Source organism: Melospiza melodia, chromosome 7 (genome assembly GCF_035770615.1).
Source record: "Melospiza melodia melodia isolate bMelMel2 chromosome 7, bMelMel2.pri, whole genome shotgun sequence".
Taxonomy (NCBI): domain Eukaryota; kingdom Metazoa; phylum Chordata; class Aves; order Passeriformes; family Passerellidae; genus Melospiza; species Melospiza melodia.
Window position 1 is genome coordinate 23,085,934 of NC_086200.1, and position 21,466 is coordinate 23,107,399.

At 44.9% G+C, this 21,466-nt stretch overlaps 1 long non-coding RNA gene across 1 annotated transcript; it reads left to right on the forward strand.

Moving 5' to 3' along the window:
* The first annotated feature begins 7,688 nt into the window (after nucleotides 1-7,688).
* LOC134420530 (uncharacterized) lies at nucleotides 7,689-10,508 on the forward strand. Its single transcript, XR_010028382.1, has 3 exons — nucleotides 7,689-7,911; nucleotides 9,129-9,275; nucleotides 9,739-10,508. It is a non-coding gene; the product is annotated as an uncharacterized LOC134420530 (long non-coding RNA).
* Nucleotides 10,509-21,466: the final 10,958 nt, after the last annotated feature.

The window sequence follows — 21,466 nt, forward strand, 5'->3', positions numbered from 1 at the left end:
CCTTCCTACCATACGTCCACCGACGAACCTAAAACTTTAGGTAATAAGCAAAGGGAGACACCGGTGAACCCCGTTAATCTTCTGTGCACAAGGTTCGGACGAAGATGCAGGACATGTAAGTTTGGGTCCCGGAATGCAAAGGCACTCCGGAAGAAACGAGATCCGTCCGGTTAAAGGATGGACAGAAGAATGCTCCAGATGAGCCCGTGGAGGGCGAGGGATCCTGGAGTGCGAGCAAGTGAGGTGTGCATGAGAGGGGAACCGACAGTCGGATTCCCCAAGTGAGTGTGGACCCTCAGTAGTGCGGTTCCCATTAGTCCGCGAGGACGTGGGCCACGAACAAGGGGAAGCGAGTGGTGATTTGTGTGTGAGAGGCACTCCGAAAGGATGGGACAGGGGAAAAGCAAGCCCCCTATTTTCATTAGGTTTCTCCAGTGCCAAAAGATGGTTCGTTGGGGTTTATGTTAGAAAATTGGAGACATTAGAAAATTGGAGACATTTTCCGGGCACTAAGGAGAAGAATAAAGCTAAGACGATTCAATATTGTGTTGAAATTTGGGGAGAAAAGAAATTTTTAGAAGTGTATATTGGCCCATCAGTAAAAATCCCTTTAGTCAAGAAGAAAATGATTAGCAATATGGGTCAAGCAACCAGATACATTGGTGTTTAAATTGGAACGAAAGAAACAGGAGAAGAAGAAGAGGGACTCTCCTGAGGAGGACCCCCTAATACCTCTACCCCCCCCTCAGGCTCCCCCTCTCCCACTAGACCCAGACTCACAGCTTAGGCAGGCACTGCTGCGGATGCATTCTATAGCATAGGCATGGGAAGGATTCTATATTAGATGGAAGTTGAAGAAAGTAGACGAAGGTTGGAAAAGGGTAGATAATTGGCAAGATGGAGGATAAATTGCTGCGGGAGGTACAGCGCGTGTTCGTACGGAGAGATAAGGGTGCCCAGAAGCAACAACTTGGTTGCAACCATAAGGGAGACAAACAAGGAGTTAGGAAGGAATGAGTTTGGAAAGCGAAGACAGGGGAATAGTCAGGACACTGGGATGAAAGGGAATGGTCAGGAAACTGAGACGAAGGAGCCTAAAGCCTGCTTTTACTGCGGAAGGAAGGGACATTTCAAATGAGTGTGTAGGGTCAGGATCCGGGATGAGAAAACTTCTCAGGAGAATCAGAGAGGGCGGGAGCTAACGAAGAGGACCGAATTACACCCAAAAGAGGCCTTGATGATAAAGCTAAGAGTAGGTCCTCAGAGCGAAAAACTTGCATTTTTGGTAAATACAGGAGTTTCTCAGTTGTCAGTGGCAAAATTACCCCAGGGATGTGAGATAAGTAGTGAGCGAGTTTCAATAATCGGAATTACGGGAGAGGCTTTCCCTGTTCCTGTAATAAAAGGAGTGCAAATTGAAACAGATAACAAATTTGAAGTAAATGATTTGCTGTTAATGCCAGAGGCCGGGAATAATATATTAGGCAGAGATCTAATAATAGTCTTAAAATTACAGATAACACCCTGTGAAGGAAAACTTAAAATTCATTCTTTAACTGAAGAAGATAATCTAGAAATTAATGACACAGGTGGGCATTCAGGTGAAGTGGGAAAAGTTTAGGATAGAGGAGTCTGGTCCCCTTAGTCCCTCCTGGTCAGCACAAGCCTGTGAATTTTATATATTACTCTGTGCATTATTAATACTAAAAAGGCGAGAAGGGACTACTTATACAGACTCCAAATATGCTTTTAGTGTAGTACATACTTTTAGAAAAACTTGGAAGGGGACTTATAAAAATTGAAAGGAAAGGATTAATACACGGGAGATTGATAATTCAGATACTTGAAGCTTTAAAAGGCTCAAAGAAAATAGCAGTAGTTCATGTAAAAGAACACCAGAGAGGGAGGGATATTAAAGTTAGAGAAATAATTTGGCTGATAAAGAAGCAAAAAGAGCGACCTTAATTGGCAGCTATAAGGAAATTAAGAGCAACATTTAAGGAGGAAAAGTGGGTTTTTCCTGATGGCAGGATTATGATGCCAAAAACCAGTGGCACATTAGATTTTAGATAACTTGTATAGACAGACACACTGGGAAACAAAGACTTTTTTGTGATCACGTATAGGGATATTTGGAATTGGAAAATAAATTACCCAGGAGTATCTTACCTGTTAAAAGGTAAATAAGAAAGTGTTAAGAAGCCCTCCCTTTGGAGGATGCAAAAAGCCTACTGGCTATTTGAAAAGACCCAGGTTGATTTTATAGAATTGTTTAAAAAGTAAACCGGTAAAAATATTTGTTAGTAATAATAGATCAATTACCTCAGTAAGTTAGAAGCATTTCCAGCAGCTTGAGCTACAGTTCAAATAGTAGCTAAATTTTTGTTAAAACACGATTTATATTAACCCTGATTTATTAAGAAGGAACTAAGCACCGTGGAGTGGCTGTGAATTTCCAAATCGATGGAAACAGCCTAAAAAAAAAAAAAAAAATTTTTCCAGCAGCTGACTATAAAATTGCAATTCCAGAAACTGGAATTGATAACACCTGACACTTGTTGTTAAAACTCATGACAGAGAATAACTAAGGGAGAAGAGAAAGAGAGACAATTGATTCACTTGCCTTGCTATGATTATGTATTTAGCCAGCTAATTATAGAACATATTGCTAGGATTTTTGGTGATACCTTTGAGATTGGGAGACAGGACCCTTCCGGCAGCAATTGAACTAGTGGGGAACTTAGAGCAATTGATTCCTGCTATATTGGCTATAGCACAAATAAAAGAAGGAGCAACTCATAATAATAACATTAATGAAATCAGGAGAGCCCTATGGGAAAAGGGAATGACTGCTCAAAGACCTCCTTTGGATCTTGCATTACATCAGGTAGAGCGTGGAGATTGGGACCTGGTCCGTAGCTGGAGGGAGAGCCCCCTCACACCAAAGTGGGAGGGACCCTACCAAGCCTTACTAACAACGCTAAGCCTTACTAACAACGGACACTGCAATTAGAACCATAGAAAAAGGCTGGATCCATGTGAGCCAAATAAAAGGACCAATAGAACCACCCCGACCAGTGGACCAAAAACACAAAGAACTATGAGTAGGAAGTGAGTGAAATACCGAGAGACCTCAAGGGCTAAGATGAATAGCAGAGAGGAACCTCAGAAAAAATCTTTAAAGCACGAAAAACCCTGAGAGTAAGTGATCGGCAACAACTTAAAGCTGTCTTTAAAGAGGAGTTGTTGAAGACAACGGAAGTGAAACTGGTAAATGGAAAACATGAGGATGGAGACTTTGATATAAATTCCCCTTTAAGCAATACAGATTGTCCAGAAGTCAAGAAAGACGATCCCTGTGATGAGAAGGAGGAATACCTGTAACAAATTCAGAAGTAATAAGTGACCTTGGGTGTATGTATGAATGTTGGGATTGGGTATATCGGACTTTTCTGTTGGTAGATAGGAAGTCGGGAGAAATAATCGAAGAAGGGGAAGGATTACCGAACTCAAAATAAGGGTTATATGTAATGCTCAAGGGTGTTGGAGAAATTGTAATCCATTTGTCTGTATTATTTGTATAATATGTAATGAAAGGTGGTGAACCCATTGTCGCAGCGGCTATCCCCCTAGGGGAACATGTTATAACTGTTATTACACACAGCAAAAATTAACTGAACAGACATTGGCACTTCGAATAATATCTGGGACCCTTAAAATAGGCTCCAAGAATTGGTGGAGCATTTATGCTAAAGGAATAAACCCCCAGTATTATTGTTACCACTCAAACGAACCAACACCATTCGTAACGAGAATTGTTGCAGGGGTTTGCCTGAGGTGGATCCTTGATCTGAGCTGTCTAGCTCCTCAGGTGAAAGACACAAAGTGGTCTAGATACCTCCAACGAATTAGGAGAAAGGGGCACAAACCTCCTCCTGAAGACTACCCTTGCTGCCGAGAAGACAGATCACCCCATAGCTCGCAGCAACCGAGTTGATGGGCGAGGCAGAGGGGCTGATAACTGTGGGGGAGAGGGCCCTAGAATAAGACCTGAACAAACTCGGGACCACTCTAAGCAAAAGCAACAATATCAGAAACGACAAAATTTGGAACAGGGAAATTATGGCAGCCGCTATGACAATTGGAAAAACTACCTTGGAATTTTTAGAATACTTTTAATAATGTTAACTATTGGGAATTGTAGCTCTCAAACACACGAGCCCTTTAAATGGTCATTAATTAGGTGGGAAGATCAGGTTGTGATCAGTAACATCACACTAACGGGACCCCCTTCATTTAAAGTAAACCTAACGCAGTTAATCACCTCCTGGGGAACTACGCTCCCAAGTGTCGGTTCCTACATCGGTTTTTACATGTGCCCAGCCTCTAACCCTAGAAAAGTCTATTGCAATTACCCAGGGTATAATTATTGCAGATATTGGGGCTGTGAAACAATAGCTCAGGGATTCACCCCAGGGGAAGGACCTGACAGATTTTTACAGGTTGGAAGAGGCCCTCCGGGGTGTACCCCTCCACAATATGCATATGACAGATCAATTTTGGGAGGGGATACTCAGGATCATGCAAGTTTATATATATATATGAATGTCACTCAGCCAGATTACCCAGGCTGGCTAATAGGAAAAACCTGGGGAATCCAAATATGGCAACCAGGGAGAGATCAAGGAGGGATGATACTCATTAAAAAGGAAGTTGTTCCCTATGACCCCGAACCTGTTGGACCCAACCATGTGATAGCAAACTCAGGTAATAGCTTAGGAAGGGTAGAGAATGAAATAGAAAATAACAAGACACAGGTAGAACAGGTAGAAGTGACTTCGGCTGACGAGGGAGGTAACATACTTTGAAAATGGGATTAATCTTGCACGATGTTTGTGGAAAAAGGGCAGGATAGGACTCCGGGAATTACCCTATCACAAGTAACCGGAAAAGGGAGATGTATTGGAACTGTTCCAGGGAATAAGAAACATTTGTGTCAAATAACTAAATTGGTGCAGGATACCTTAAGACCAGCTGAGTGGTTAATTCTGGCAGCTAATACCAAATGGGTATATAATACCCTAGGCGTGACCCCCTGTATCTCTATAACAGCCTTTAATGAAAGCCATGAATTTTGCATACAGGTAATAATAGTCCCCCGGATTATCTATCATCCCAGGGAATACGTGTACTCCCAAAGCCATATTTCAAAACATCATTTGCAAAAACGAGAACCCTTTACAGCCCTCACGGTTGCGGCATTATTAACCATTGGGGGAGCTGGGATAGGAACAGGCGCGGCAACTCTTGTGCATCAACAACAGAGGTTTAAGGCTTTAAGAGCCGCTGTAGATGAGGATCTTGAGAAAATTGATAAATCTATTAATGAATTGGTAAACTCGCTCCGATCACTTTCGGAAGTAGTTTTACAAAACCGAAGGGGGTTAGACTTACTGTTTTTACAACAAGGTGGCCTTTGTGTAGCCCTTCGGGAGGAATGCTGCACATATGTAGATACTACTGGAATAGCAGTAGACACTATGGCCGAATTACGCAAACAAATAGAAAAGAGAGAGAAAGAGAGAAAATCCCAACAAAATTAGGTATTAATCTTTATTCAACTATTCTCCATGGCTTACCACCTTGTTGTCCACCATTGCCGGACCGGTAATCTTGCTGTTGTTAGGGTTGCCCTTTGGGCCATGAATATTCAATAAAATAATTAGCTTAGTGAACTCCCAATCTGAAGCAGCCCATTTGAAGATGATGAAAACAGAGTATAAATCTCTAGGTGCCGTAGAAGGAGAGGACTATTTGGACTTAAATAGGAAAGAACTTCAAAGGTTTAGTGAACAGAATGATAAATAGAAAAAGGGGGGATTGTAACGGATAGCCCTGTTCACTAAACCCCAATATAGACAATCATGTGATTGAGAAATACATGGTCAGCCCTGTATGATTGTGATTAAGAGATACATGGTCAACCATATGATTAAGAAATACATAACCGCATAACCTAAAAATAATGTATATCAAGTTACTATTGTTTGCTAAATTCAACCGTGTATTGCGCAAACACTAACCATGCGAAAGGCTAAGGTTTTGGGAACTAAGAAGAGCTAGCCGAGAAACAGAAACCAGCCAAACACCACCCCATATATGGAAGGCAAGAGCTCCGAGGTCAATAGTACAGGCCTGAGGAAGACTTCAAGCCTTCATCCAGCGACCACCAGAGGGTAGAAGACGACCCCCTAGCAACAATTGGAGCATGCGCCAAGGGAAGAACACGTCTACGGAAATGGACCAGTATAAAAAGGGAACTTGTGAGATACTGGGTGCGGCAGTTGGTGGAGTTGGACTCCCCACAACTCCCCTGTCGCCCAGCGCTGCTTTGCTTATTACCTATGCTTGCTGTAATTAATAAATTCCAATTTGGCAACTTAACTCGTTGCAGAGTTCCATTTATAACAGTCAATAATTCAGTGAAGGGGCTGATGTCCTTGTGTAGGGGTTTTATACTGGCTAAGTGCAGGCACACACAAAAAAAACATTTACTTATTTTTCTCTGCTATTGTTGAGCAGAGGAGGGGAAAGAAAAATTCAAGGACTGAGTTGAGATAAGGATTAGAAGAAAAACACTTTGAGCGTAAAGCAAATTCAAAATAAATAGTATAAAAAATTATTAATAGAATTAAAAGTGAGTAATAGGAATTTTAAAAAATCCTTAAAACACCTTTTTTTCCAATCCCTCCCTCTTGCCCACCAACAGCACAGAGAGACAAAAGATATGATCTTCAGTCAGTTTGTGACTTCTAAAGATCTTTTTTCAGTTTGCTTAGAGAGTTTCTTTTCCTGCTGTGCTCTGGGGTCTTCCCACCAGAGACATTCTCTGGGAACTCTTCCAGTGTGCTTTTAATTTTTACCAGTAGCAGTCCCACCCAACCTGCTGCAACAGATCTTATTCTGGGCACTAAAAACTCAAAATGTTTCTAAAAATGAATTGCAGTAGCAGTGTGTTTTTGTCTGCTCCTCCAGGTAGTGTGTCATGTTTGAATAGGAAACTTTTGTTTTAAATATTTAGATTGTGCCCTCTCACCCCTGCTCTCCCAAGGGTTTTAAGGTATTACCTTGAACACTTCTGATCAAGTACCTGTTTCTTACAGTGCTTCAGTCTTTGTTAAACAAGCTAAAGCAAAGCTTCAAGTATAGGGCTGAAAAGCAAATAGAATTATCTTGTGTATCTATTGAGTGTCCCTGTTAATTACTGCCTCACTTGGGACTGTTTTCCTTTTTCTGGGCTGTGCAGAGTTAACCCTGTCCTTTATCTAATGGTTTGTAGGAAAATGAGCTGTCATGTTTGAAACGGGAACTGTCATCTCTTAAGGAACAGCTGAGAGCAGAAATGGAAGAAAAGGTGGAGTTTTTTTTTCACTGAGCAGTGGGGGTGAGAGGTGTGGCCTGGGCTTGTGCTGTGGGAGGAGCTGGGTAAGAAATGAAACTGAACAGAAAAACAGTGACTTTGGAATGCTGGGGTTGTGCTAAATCTGGTCATGTATTTGTGTGAACTTTGTAACAGTCTGTGATTATAGATTACATACAAATAAACAAACAACAAAGCAAAACTCTCTTTTATTTTAGTTAATTTTAACTAGCTAAAGCAAAAACGTTCCCTAAACTGTAAAGTTTTTCAGTGACTTTTGATTGCTGGGGTTGTACCAAACCTGGTCATATTTTTGTGTGAACTTTGTAGCAGTCTGCGATTGTAGACTGTGCTCTGTAATTACACCAAGAAGATTTTTAACAACTGAATTCAAATCAATATTTCCTTGCTGTCACATAACTCTTTTGTAGGAGAATCTTGTAAAAGAGCACTCTGGCAGTGTGATTCCTGACAGTGAAAAGAAACACAAGGTAACTTTAACTTTTTAATTGCTTCTACAATTTGGTAATATTTGTATTTGTAGAATCAATTGAAGTGCCATGAGAATTTATTTGCATTCAACAAAAGACATTGGAATGCTTTTGACTTCAATCTTTTTAAATTATAGAAAATACAAATTTATGTTCCTGACTCCTAAACCTTGTTTAGATCTATACAGTGAATCTATTCATGTAAAAATAGAAAATCTCCAAATTATATTCCTGAAATAAAAAAAAAAATAAAATAAAAATAAAAACTGCCTCCTTCAGTACAGGAAGCCTCTTGGGCAGTCCAACATTGAAGTTTTGTAACTCCTAACAGTGAACTTTTCTTGTTGCATTTTTCTGCCTATATTTCTTACTTCTCTGTAGATGATTTTTTCCCCCCTGGGATAAGAAGGGATTTTAAAGGGTCACACCATTCCATGGAGATATTAGACAGCAGTTTCTGGAAGGGCTCTCCCAGTGTGTAATTTTTCTTGCTCAGTTGTTGATTTTTTAATGTCTCTAGAACTGATTTACTTAGTCTTTAAAAGTGTCCATTTGTAAAGGCACTTTTCCTCTATGAAAGAAAAAAAAGCTGATACAGCTGTAAAAATGGTCAAAGTATCAAAGTAGTCCTGATTGCAGAACTCACCCTTCTTCCCTGTCAGGAGTTCACTTGTGGTTTTCACATTGGAACAATGGAATCCAGCACCATTTTGATGTTATCTGTCTAAAAAAGGACTGCACTGGACCATTCAATGCTTCTCAGTTTCACTTCTAGTGAAAAGACTATTTTAAATAACACCAATCTTGATGTAGCTATCAATCTTTCTCTGAAAGCCTTTTCCTGCAGTTTTGTTTGTTCCCATTTTCTTTGATGTTTGATAGAGTCCAATGTAGTGGCTACAGTTCAGAATAACCTGAATTTCTGCAGATAAGCACGGAGAACTTAAATACCATGTGCCATGAAACTCAGCTCTTCCATAGCTTCCCCTTCATTCTCCTCATTTGGCAACAAAAATAATATAAAAAATGATATTTCCACCCCACCCCACTTTGTTTGGGTCTTTGCTTCATGTTTGGATGGAAAGATCAGAGTTCCACCATTTCTCTCAGGTGAATTCTGGGACACTCAGACTGTCAACTGGGTCCTGAGTTTGGCTTTAGATTCCATACTTACCCCATAAAATATAATCTAAAAAGAGAAACATTTTCTTTCCCAGACATGTGTTATAAAGACTCCTCCAATGGATAAAATGCAGAGTGGAAGAAGCACAAACCTGCCTGCAGGGCAGAGCAGCAGGAAAAAGCAGAAAGTGCTTGTGCAGCTGGACACTGAGTCAGACAGCTCTGAGCACACTGACCTCCTGGTAAGAGCCAGAGAACAAATCATGTGCTGAGCAGCTCTGAGCAGCTCTCACTGCTGGGGCTGAGAATGGAAATAAAGAGTTTGGGCTTCCACATTCCAGCCAATATTTATGTGTATATTTTTAATTTATTGGTTCTTTCTGGAATTGTCATTGTATGTATATAATTAACATTCTTTTTATTGAACTGTTATGCCTCATAATGACATCTTTTTTTTCATAGTCTAATATCCTTAGGGGGAAAGAAAAAGTATTTTTAATATAGTGTGACTAAGTAACTTTTTAATTTATTAGAGCATAGTCTCGGAAGAAGAAATGTTTAAAAATTTGTACAAAGATTATCCACAAGCTTCACAGTTACATTCCACAGCACCAAAAAAGGTATGTTAGCCTTTCCTAAGATTAAACCAAGCAGTTAATCAGATTGTTTACAGAAACGAAAGGATGGCTTTATTTTCCTTCCTAGAGCCCAGCTCCATGCAGTGTGAAATCTCCAGGCTCTGCTCTGAAACTCAAAACCATGAGGAGGATGCGCGAGGCGGGCTGGACTGCGCTCTCCAAAATGGACAGGAAAAGGAAAATTAAAGATGCTGTAAAGATGCTGTAAAGATGCTCTTTGCTTAAAATCCAGAAATGCCCAGTGCCCTGGCATTGCTTGCAGGGCTGTTTTTCTCTCAGAGTTGGTGCTTTGTTGCATTTTTCTGTCATACTCAGTGTGTTTAATACTGTGTTCATTCCTTTACACATATAAACTTTATAGATCTATAACTGCAACCCCTGCAGAGCATCTTCCACCTTTCCTCCCTTGTGCTTCAAAATGTTGGGACACAAATTAGCCAATTTTAAATTTGGAAATAAATAGAACTACACAGAAAGTTGTTTCAAAGCTGCTTCTGGCTTAGAAATTAGAAATTCTGGTTTCAAAGAACTTCTGTTCTTTTACATTTACTCTGTTTTCCTTAACATATAACTACTTAGTGGAAGAAATGTAGCTGTTAAATGAATGTTCTTTTACCTGAAGTCCTCTTGCTTTTTCCTGCATTTTAATGGCTGTTAGACCTGTCTTTTTAGACTGTTTTGTTTTCAGTATGTTAAAATGGTTTCGAAACTTCTAAAATTTCAGTAGAATTACTTGTATTTAAAAAGATTTCAGCTTCACAAGGAGTAAAATATGCACGTTATAAGATTGTGAAACCAATGTGAAGATGCCATTAAATTGTTTATCTGAAATATAAAGGGTGGGACTATTTGTTGTTGCTTTAAATATTTGAACACGGACATAAATCACCCACCAGCCTTCCTAGGGACCAGCAGAACTGCAAGGATAGATTAGAACATCTATTTCTGTATTAATCCTTGGTTAATCTTTGTCAGGATCTCTGGCTGGTCAGAGTGACCCTGAGAAAAGTTCCAAAGTCTCTTTTCCCAGTCTGGTGCTTGAAGAAGGAGTCAGGGCTCTTCATTTCTCAGTCTCAAGGTTGTTTATTTTATCTTATCTATAAAAAATTTTCTCCTGTCCTGCCAAGGTGAGCTCAGCAAGACAGTTCCAGGCACTCTGCCTCCCCCAGGGCTGTGTTATGTCTTTATACTAAAAACGACATATACAATGTTTACAATTACTTTCCAATATCTATCACCTATGTTAGACAGTGAGCTTCTACTCTAAACCAATCTGTAAGTGCCAACACCACAGCAGAAGATGGAGGCCAAGAAGAAGAAGGAGAAAGCTGGACACATCCAGTTCCCACCATCTTCCCTACTGAACCCCCATACCAAAAACCCTAAAATCTACTTTTCCATCCTGTAATAGCTTCACCAATATGCTACCTAAAGTGTTGTGGCTTGCTGATCTTCATACCGGATTGGTAATATGCTCCATGGGTCATAATCAAAACCACAGGGGCATTTTGGGCTCTGTGCCAGGGTCTCTGAGCCCCCTGGCAGGGGTCTGGGCTGCTCAGGACAGCAAGAGGGATGTCCTGGGTCCTGACAAATCTTGGTTCCACAACAATGACAAATCCTGCTTCAGAGCCTAGACATAACAACAAAATTACAAGTGTTATGTTTGCCCAATTATCCCATCATAAAAAGGCCAAAAAATATTAAAAATAGTAGCAATTTTAATTAAATAGTTTAAAAAATGTATAAACAAGGGATAATTTGGTTCAAATAATAGCGCATAAGCAAAAACAACCACGGGGTACGGAGGGCAGGTTTCAATGACCCTTGCCACTTCACGTACAAGCTTGCCAGGTGAAAGTCACCCCTTATATGCCATATGTCAATACCATCTCCTCCTATTTTCGGTTCGTCACTTTTCTGTCTCCGCCCTCCTCACCACCTTTACCACGCACGCGCCACCACTCGGTTTGGTGGTCACACAAGTCTTTGGGGGTCGTCACTGATGAAGGCCCTGTAGTCTTCTTCGTTTTCCTTTAATTCACCTTTGGGTTACACATGCACACCAAGCCAGTACAATGTAAGCCAAGACTAACGTATCAGTGCATCTACATATCAAAGCAATAAGTCCCTTATAATTAGCATTTTCTTGGACCCAACCAGGTTCTTGGTCATTTTTAGCAACTGTATCTTCAGCTTCTTTCCTGTGGTCCTTGAGAACATCTGCTGGGGAAGGGGGGGTGGGTGGAGCCCCTCCTTTCCCTCTCTTCTTCGGCATTACAACTTTTAGTTATTAACTATTTTATTATTCTCAAATATTAATTACCGTATCAATATTGATTACTGTTTCAATTTTTATCAGCACGAATCATACCTATTTATCACACAAGTACATCTTAATCCTCGAGCCCTGAGCCCCCTGCCCATCGCTGGGGACTCTGGGGGTTTCCCCCCCTGCCCCAGTGCAGGATTGATGGGGGTAGCACGGTTGGGATGGACAGAGATGAGAGATCTCTGCAGCCAGGTCGTGGAACTTGGGGTTTATTGCAAAGGGCCTGGGTGCAGGGCCCTGCGGGGGTTTGGGGTTTATTGCAAAGGCCTGGGTGCAGGGCCCTGCTGGGATTTGGGGTTTATTGCAAAGGGCCTGGGTGCAGGGCCCTGCGGGGGTTTGGGGTTTATTGCAAAGGCCTGGGTGCAGGGCCCTGCTGGGATTTGGGGTTTATTGCAAAGGGCCTGGGTGCAGGGCCCTGCTGGGATTGGGGTTTATTTAAAAGGCCTGGGTGCAGGGCCCTGCTGGGATTGGGGTTTATTGCAAAGGGCCTGGGTGCAGGGCCCTGCTGGGATTGGGGTTTATTTAAAAGGCCTGGGTGCAGGGCCCTGCTGGGATTGGGGTTTATTGCAAAGGGCCTGGGTGCAGGGCCCTGCTTGGAGCTGCAGCCACAGCTCGGAGCAGGCCCAAGAGAAGAGAGGGGGAGAGAGGATGAGAAGGCAAGAGAGTAAAAGCGTAAGAGAGTAAAAGGGGTAAGAGCATCAAAGGCAAGAGCTAGGAGACAAGAGGTAAGAGCAAGAGTAAGAGAGGTAAGAGCTAAAACAGCAAAGTTCCCATTACAATATAATAAATCTTCTTCTGTGTTGAATATTCTGATTCTCACTAACCAATCTAGTACAAGATACAAATCCTACAGCATTTTCATACCACCTATAAGAATCATTACATTACCATACTGTGCTACATTTTAAACCCTAAAAACTCCTCTGTGGTCCCCTTCAGTAGGGGCTGCTCTGACCCTCGGGCCTGCCTGCAAGCAGAAGGAATTGTTCCATCAAAAGGGGATTACTTTCAGCGGCCACACCGTTGTTTTCCCGTTGTTCAGTAACTAAGGGATCTCATAGCTTGCTTTCATTTCAATCTCGCTTATAGTTTCCATATTTTCAAAATCTTTTGCCAGACAATCATATTTGTAAGGCTTTCCTGTTTCATCTTCTCCAACACCCCAGAGCCGGCGCCGCTGCGGCTGTGGGACAGAGGAGGGGCGAAAGGGGGATCCGGGCTTGGAGCGGGAGGAAGGGCAGGGAGAGGGGAAGGGGAGGAGCAGGAACAGGAGCAGCACGGAGGGAGCAGCCCGAGGAGGAGCAGCAGCCGGGGAAGGAGCATTGCGGGGTTCCACGGCGAGCCCGCAGCTCGGCTGGGCCCGGCAGCATCGCATTGCCCCGCGTCCCGCAGGTGAGCGCCGAGGGGAAGCGGCAGCTCCGGGAGGGTTTTTGGGGGGAAGAGGGGGATTTGGCTGGGATTTGGACCATGCCGATTCCGGAGTTATGAAAAGTGCGTATTATATGGCTCTATGCAGATATTTACTGTGGGAATCCATAAAATCAGAGGGGTTTGGGAAAGCTGCAAAAGGCAGGCCTCAGAGACAGCAGAACTGTGAGTAGAGCGCAGCCATGAGATAGATCATCAGAAAAATTGTTTAAACTGTAGAAAAAGCAAGGGCAAATAGAACAATGGCCTGTGTATTAATGCTTGTCTGAATAGCTCTCTAAGCTGCAGAAAGTTTATCTAGCAAGATATTAGGAAGGTTAAAGCTTAAGAATGGAGCTCTGTGTGTTGTGTTTTAAGGCTTACAAGCAGGTATTGTATTCGAAATAAGCAAGCATTGTTTTAAGCAAAGGTACGTGTGCTTATGGTGTGTGAAAAATTGTAAAAGTTTAGTAGTAATAAAATGGTTCTAAAAATAGTAATACAATTAGAGTAATAATAATTTGGACAATTTGAATTAGGACAATACGAGACAACAAATACAAAGAGTTACGGACCTCTGGGTACCTTTTTCTGGGCAGCATGAGCCCGAAAAAGGACCCCCGCTAACAAAGATTAACCCTTAAAAACAATAGCCCATTGCATATTCATGCACTTCATACATGATGCATAAATTCCATTCAAACACAGGATTCTGTCTGGTCAGTGTCAGCTTCTTCCTCTGAATCCTAACAGCACCTTCGAGGCAGGAGGAAGTTCGTTTCTTCTGGTAAGAGAGCAATAAATTATTTTTCTCTGAAAGATTCAGGTGTCCTGTGGCTGCTATCTCGCTGGAAGTCCTTTCTTTAAAAAAGTATCCTACGTGGCATCGTTTCTATTTTAACAATTTTTATAACCTAAAACTATATTTAACATGGTACTTAAGAGAATTAATACAGCATTACTTTCTAACACAACACATATAATATTCATTTAATATTTGCGAGAAGCCAATCATAAAATACAGGCATTTTCACATTTACCATATGTATTTTGGTGTATTGATTAGTAGTGCTGTATTAACAGTTTAATAATAAATGTAGTCTTGTAATTAAAAGGTAACTTTTGTAGTTAAAAGAAGAACTATGTCAGTGAGGTTTTTTTAAAGAAAGGAATGAGGCACTCGCATCAGATAGCAGCCACAGGACACCTGAATCTTTCAGAAAAAAGAATTTTTTGCTCTCTTACCAGAAGAAACGAACTTCTTCCCGCCTCAAAGGGGCTGTTAGGATTAGAAGGAAGAAGTTGATGATGGCCAGACAGAATCCTGTGTTTGAATGGAATTTATGCATCATGTATGAGGTGTATGAATGTGCAACGGGTTATTGTTTTTAAGGGTTAATCTTTGTTAACCGGTGCCCTTTTTCAGGCTCGTGCTGCCCAGAAAAAGGTACCCGGACATCCATAATTCTTTGTATTTGTTGTCTCGTATTGTCCTAATTCAAATTGTCCAAATTATTATTACTCTAATTGTATTACTGTTTTTAGAACCATTTTATTACTATTAAACTTTTAAAATTTTAAAAACAAGTGATTGGCGTTTTTCACAGGAGTTGAGTCCCAAATATATTTTGGTGTCGCTGAGAGAGGTATTTTTAATTTATTTGATGAAGGGGGTACTTTTGGATCTCTCAGGAGTGCAAAGGGGAGCAGGGGAAGCGCTGAGTGCCTAGAGTGGGGGGATGCTGGAGAAAGGGGACCCTGGAACACCTGATGTAAAATTTCAATAGCGAATGTGAATTTTACTTCTATACCTTTTATTTTAAAGCAAGCACGCAGCGCTGGGTGGCTGGGTGGCTCCACTCATAGCACACACAGTTCAGTAAATTATATATACTGTTTTTAAGCCTACAAAGCATTTTCCAATATGCTTGGTTAGTCCAAATTAGCAAATATCAATAAGCTGGGAGCAGTAATTTCACAATATTTCTAGGTGGTCATTGATTGCTATCCTTCTTGTGATTGTCTGGAGGGAGGCCTTGCACTGGTGTCTGCTACATGATTTGTCAAGTGCATCAAGCTTTTTATTATACATAAGCTTTTAATTGCTTTGTTACAATATCTCTTAGCTTTACCCCAACTTCCTCTATTTTATTCTAAGCATCAGTCGTCTTGCTGCCTCATCTCTTTTGCTCTACTATACTTCTTTGATTTTGATGCTTTATTTGTCTATTTGGTCAGAAAGTTTCAAAACCTTTCTTTGTGTCTTGTTTTGGACACAGCAGATAGAAGCATTTGCTGATTCCATTCCCAATTGGCACGTGTCACAAAAACAATTTCCACAGAATCAGGGGAGGGTGAGCCCTGGGACCCCCAAAACCCCCTCAGCATGCCTGAGCAGGACCCGGGAGAGGGGGAATGCCCAGGACCCACAGGCCCCCCATCAGCTGTGAGAAGAGGGACCCCCATAAACCCAAAATAAGGACACTGGAAACGAGGCACTCCTGGGAGAGGTTTTTGGAATTCCTGATTTTTGGAGGTATTTCTGGCCACCAGACACTCAGTGACTTCTAGAGATGGACTTGGCCAGTGGGACCTTCAAAGCCAATGTCCTGGCTTAGGGCAATTTTGGGAGGAAAAACTCTAAAGGTGTTTCCTGTAGAAGAGCAAAGTCAAGTGGCCCCTCCTCCAGCTGGTTCTGGAAAAGTATTTTCTTTGAGAGAAGTGGAAAAAACTGTTTATTGAACAGGCAAAGCACTCACCAGCCCCAAAAATGAACAGTATTAAACAATAAAATCTCTTGCTGCTCCAAAAGAGATGACAAACTCACAAAGTCCCTCCGTGAGCTGTAGCATGGCTTGCTCAGTCTCTTATCAGTCTCTTATCAGTCTCTCTGGTGCTGGAAATGCCGTGGCCCAGCCCCGGTGGGGCACAGGTGTGAGCACCTGGTGCTCTTCTGGGTGTTCAATCCAGAGCAGGTTTAGACAGGTCCAAAGAAAAGGATAAACCAAAAACCACAGTCCAGGGAGCTTCTCTTCCTCTGCTAGCTCAAACTGACTAACAGCAAAGGAGGGCTCTGTCCCGCTGTCTGTCCATCTGCAGACAAGAGAGGAGCAGGAATGTGGAGGAGTGAGAGAGGTTCTGAAAACAAACTCCGTGCTTCTTCTTCCTCCCTCTCTGCTCTCAGAACCAGTGTTAAAGGTGCAAAGCTTATTTCAGACAAATGGGGATACGAGCATCATAATTTCACCCCTGGGACCCCCAAAAGACCCTCAGCCTGTGTAAGCAGGACCCGGGAGAGGGGGAATGCCCAGGCCCCACAGCCCCCCCAGCAGCTCTGAGAAGAGGGACCCCCATAAGCCCAAAGTGAGGACACTGGAAACAGGGAACTCCTGGGAGAGGTTTTTGGACTCCTTGATTTTTGGAGGTATTTCTGGCCACCAGATGTCCGGTGACTTCTAGAGATGGACTTGGCCAGTGGGACCTCCGAAGGCAATGCACTCACATCTTGTTTTTCCCCCAAATCAGGATTTCCCATTCCCAAACCTCATCTGGATGGAGAAGGCTGTGAGGAAGAGGAAGATGCCCCAGGGCACTGAGGCAGGTGAGAAGGAAGTCAGTGCCCCTTTTCCCCTCTGTCCTGCTCCGTCTCCCAGCCCAGCACGGCCCCAGCTGCAGCACAGCCCCACTGCTGATGCTGTCCAGCCAGGGATGCACTGGGGGGATCTCCTTCCCCTTCCCTGGGGCACGGAGGCAAATCCCAGCCTCTCCTTGTCCTTCCTCCCCCAGGGAAGGAGCTGAGGATGGAGACCAGGGAGGACAAATCCTCACAGCAGAACCTGGTGGAAGAGGCCATTTTGAGCGGCTCCAGGGCACAGGAATCCACTGGGGAGGAAAAGCCCCGGAGATCCCTCAAGAGGAGGGGCTGCAAACCCAGCCCAGGGTGCTCCGAGGAGGAGAGACTCAGCCTGTGCCTGGAAGGCAGCCAGAGATCTGGCCAGAGCGCTGAAGTGGTGGTCCATCAGCAGCTTGATGATGGCAAGAAGCCCCACCAGTGCTTGGAATGTGGGAAGAGTTTCGGCAGGAGCGACCACCTGCTCATCCACCAGAGGACCCACACCGGGGAACGGCCCTATGAGTGTAGGGAATGTGGGAAGAGCTTCAGGATCAGCTCCCACCTGATTGTCCACCAGAGGATCCACACCAATGAACGGCCCCACAAGTGTGGGGAATGTGGGAAGAGCTTCCGGATCAACTCCAACCTGATCGCCCACCAGAGGATCCACACCAATGAACGGCCCTATAAATGTGGAGAATGTGGGAAGGGCTTCAGGAGGAGCTCCAGCTTGAAACTCCACCAGATGATCCACACTGGGATACGACCCTTTGTGTGTGGGGAGTGTGGGAAGGGCTTCCGTGACAGCTCCCGCCTGATCATCCACCAGACAATGCACACTGGGGAGTGCCCCTACACGTGCTCAGAGTGTGGGAAGAGCTTCTTTGAGAACTCCAGCCTGATTCTGCACCAGAGGATCCACACTGGGGAGAGGCCCTACAAGTGCAGGGAATGTGGGAAAAGCTTTAGGCAGAGCTGCCATCTGAATGCCCACCAGAGGATCCACACTGGGGAGAGGCCCTATAAGTGCAGGGAATGTGGGAAAAGCTTCATCGACCCCTCCGGCCTGAGTGTCCACCAGAGGATCCACACTGGGGAGAGGCCTTACAGGTGTGGGGAATGTGGGAAAAGCTTCAGTCAGAGCACTAGGCTGATTCTGCACCAGACGATCCACACCAGGGAGAGGCCTTACAGGTGTGGGGAATGTGGGAAATGCTTCAGGCAGAACTCTAGGCTGATTGCCCACCAGAGAATCCACACTGGGGAGAGATCCGATGAGTGTTCTGAGTGTGGGGAGAGGTTTCAGAGCCGATACTGTCTCCTCAAGCATCAGCAGATTCACACAGAATAGAGGCCCTTCTGCTGCCCTGACTGCAGGAAGGGCTTTTAGAAAAACTGCACTCTCGTCACCCACCAGTGGATCCACACTGGGGAGAGGCCCTGACAGTGTCCCAAGTGTGGGAAGAACTTCTCCCAGAACTCTGCTGTGACCGAACACCAAAGGAGGCAGCAGTAAGGGATGCCCAACAAGTGCCCTGTGTGCAGGAAGAGTGTTGCCTTGATTTTTAAAGATTTTCTGAGCCTTCTAATGTTTACATTCTTGTAGCAAACTTTCTCAAACACTTTCTGTAAATAACTTCTTGTTTGGCATTCTTTTATAGAAGAAGAAAAATATGATGGACTGTTAGTTTGTCCAGTGTCATTGGAGAGGTGGCACTTTCACCCTCCAATCCACGGTCGCTTTTAGAAAACTGTAAATGTTGGAGTCAGGAAATAAACTTCCCTTTTCTTCCCCTTGAGAGCAGCAGTGTGTGCGCTCGTGTTGTTTTGTGTCCTACAGTGACAGGAAGAGCTTTGAGTGCTGCTTCAACTCCATCCCCCATTGGGGACCCCCACTGGATGGTCCACAGTGACCCTCGCTGGGCGGAGACTTGGTCATCCATGATCCTGGTGATCCATGTTGGGAAGACACCTGGCTGGTGGTCCCCACATCTTCCTGGCTCTCCTTGGGCACTTGGACACGGCCAGAGAAAAATCCATTGGGATGCAAACAGACATCAGAATTTCATAGTGGACAGCACAGTTTTTTACTTTCGACCCCAAAACAGTCTCACCTTTTGCATCCAGTCATTGCTTCGAGTGGCATCCAGAATTCCAAATGGTGTTGGAGGTCTTTTCCAACCTGAATCATTCCATGATTCTAATTCTCTCTGGCCCACCAGCATCTTCCGCAGCCAAATGGTGATTGACTGGGGCAAAACCCAGGATTTTGGAGACAATGGAGTGGAAATCTTTCTAGAAAAGGTCCTTTCTACCCGGCCAGGCACACGGATACTCAGCCAGCATGGACACATAAATGCTTTTATTTTGGCCTTTATTTTCTTTCATTTTTCATTATCCTTCACCCAACATTGGGGTAAATATAAAGACATTCAACTAAGACATGGATGGTGACATTGTGGGACTTGGGTGGGGACATGGTAGGGATGGGGACAAGGACGTGGGTGGGGATATGGTGGGGATGGGGACAAGGACCTGGGTGGGGATGTGGTGGGGATGGGGACAAGGACCTGGGTGGGGATGTGGTGGGGATGGGGACAAGGACATGGCTGTGGATGGCGATATTGGGCATGGGGGGTGTCACAGATAGAGATGGTGACATGGGGCTCTATGGCCATGGATGAGGAAATGGGGGACATGGCCATGGATGGTGACACAAGTGGCCTAGAGACAAGTCCATGGGTTGACATGTCCATGCCATGGGGTGTCCCATGGCCAAGGACAACACATCCCCACCACCACCATGATACTGTCCCTTTCATGCTGCCATTTATTCCCTGCTCCTCCCCATTGTCACCCCACTGTGAACCCAGCCAGGGACAGGGGTGTCATTTGGGGACACTCCTGTCCCCACTCCAGCACATACCTGGGGCCAGCAGAGAAGGGTATGAAGGACGACGGGGACCGTTCCTTGCTGTTTTCCAGACTGAACCTCAGAGGACTGAACACCTGGGGTGACACCAACACAGTCACACCGAGGGGACACAGCTGTCACCACCATGGTGACAGGGACACCTCATAGGGTGGCCCTACCTCACGCTTGGGCCAGAGGTCTGGGTTGTGGTGGGTCCCATAGATGCTCATCAGGCAGATGACCCCTGGTGGGATGGGAATAGCCACTTTAGGGACAGCAGATGAGGATGGGTGGTGACACTGGGGACACCCTGGCCATGCCATACCCTTGGGGATGACACAGCCATCACACAGGGGGATGTCCTCGGTGCAGCGCCAGGACACAGCAGTGACAGGAGGGTGCAGCCGCAGGCTCTCCTTGATGCATATGGTGGTGAAGGGCAGCTGGGACAGGTCGTCCCTGGGGACAAGCGGGGCTGGCATCGTGTCCCCAAGCCACATGACCGGGGTGGCCCTGGGGACATCTCACCACTCAATGTCTGCAGTGTTCCGGCCAGCCAGGAGCTCCTGTACCTGCTGGCGGCATCGCTCCTGGTGCTCAGGATGGCCGGCCAGGTTGTAGAAGAGCCATGCCAGGCCACTGGCCGTGGTGTCATGGCCTGTGGGGACACTGGGTGAGTGAGGGGACACTGGAGTGGCTCCTCCCCAGTGGCACCTGGGAGCTCATGCTCACCCTCAAACATGAAGGTGTCAGCCTCAGCCGCGATGTCCTCGTCCGACAGGGTGCGGCCATTCTCGTCCTGCAGAGGCAAGATGAGCCACGGGCCACTGGGGCCACCAGTCTGTGGCCACCTGGGGCCAAATCCCATCCATGGCCACCACCCTATGGCACCACCATCCCACTGGCCACCAGCTCTATGGTCAATGCTGCCCATGGCCACCACTGTTCCCCTGTAGCCACCAGTCTATGTCCAAGCCTCCCATGGCCACCAGCATCCTACTGGCCTCTATGGTCAATCCTTCCATGGCCACCACCACTCTCTTGACCACTTTCATGCCCCATGGCCACCACCCCAGCCCCACCTTGGTGAGCAGCAGGATGTACTCGCTGGGCTGCCTGTACCAGGGACGATGTGGGGACACTGTGGCCACCAGCATGGATGATAGCAGGACCATTGGGGCCACCAGAATGGCCAACAGGGACAGTGATTGGACAGGATGGCCAGTGGGGACCATGGCAGAGCCAGCACAGCCACCAGGATGGCACGCAGGGACAATGGTAGGGCCACCAGGATGGTGTCATGATCCGCTCGTACAAGCGAGGGTCATGATGGTTTGTTAACTGATCTGAGTGCAAAAGCAACACGGAAGGGGATTTTGGTATTAATCAAAACAAATGCACCTCTTGTTGAGTGCCCACAGCAGATTTGATGGAAGGATTAGAAAGGAGAATAAAGGAGAGAGAGAGAGAGAGAGAGAGAGAGAAAGAGGGGAGGAATAGCTGCCAGTGGAGAGATGAAACCCTCGTGG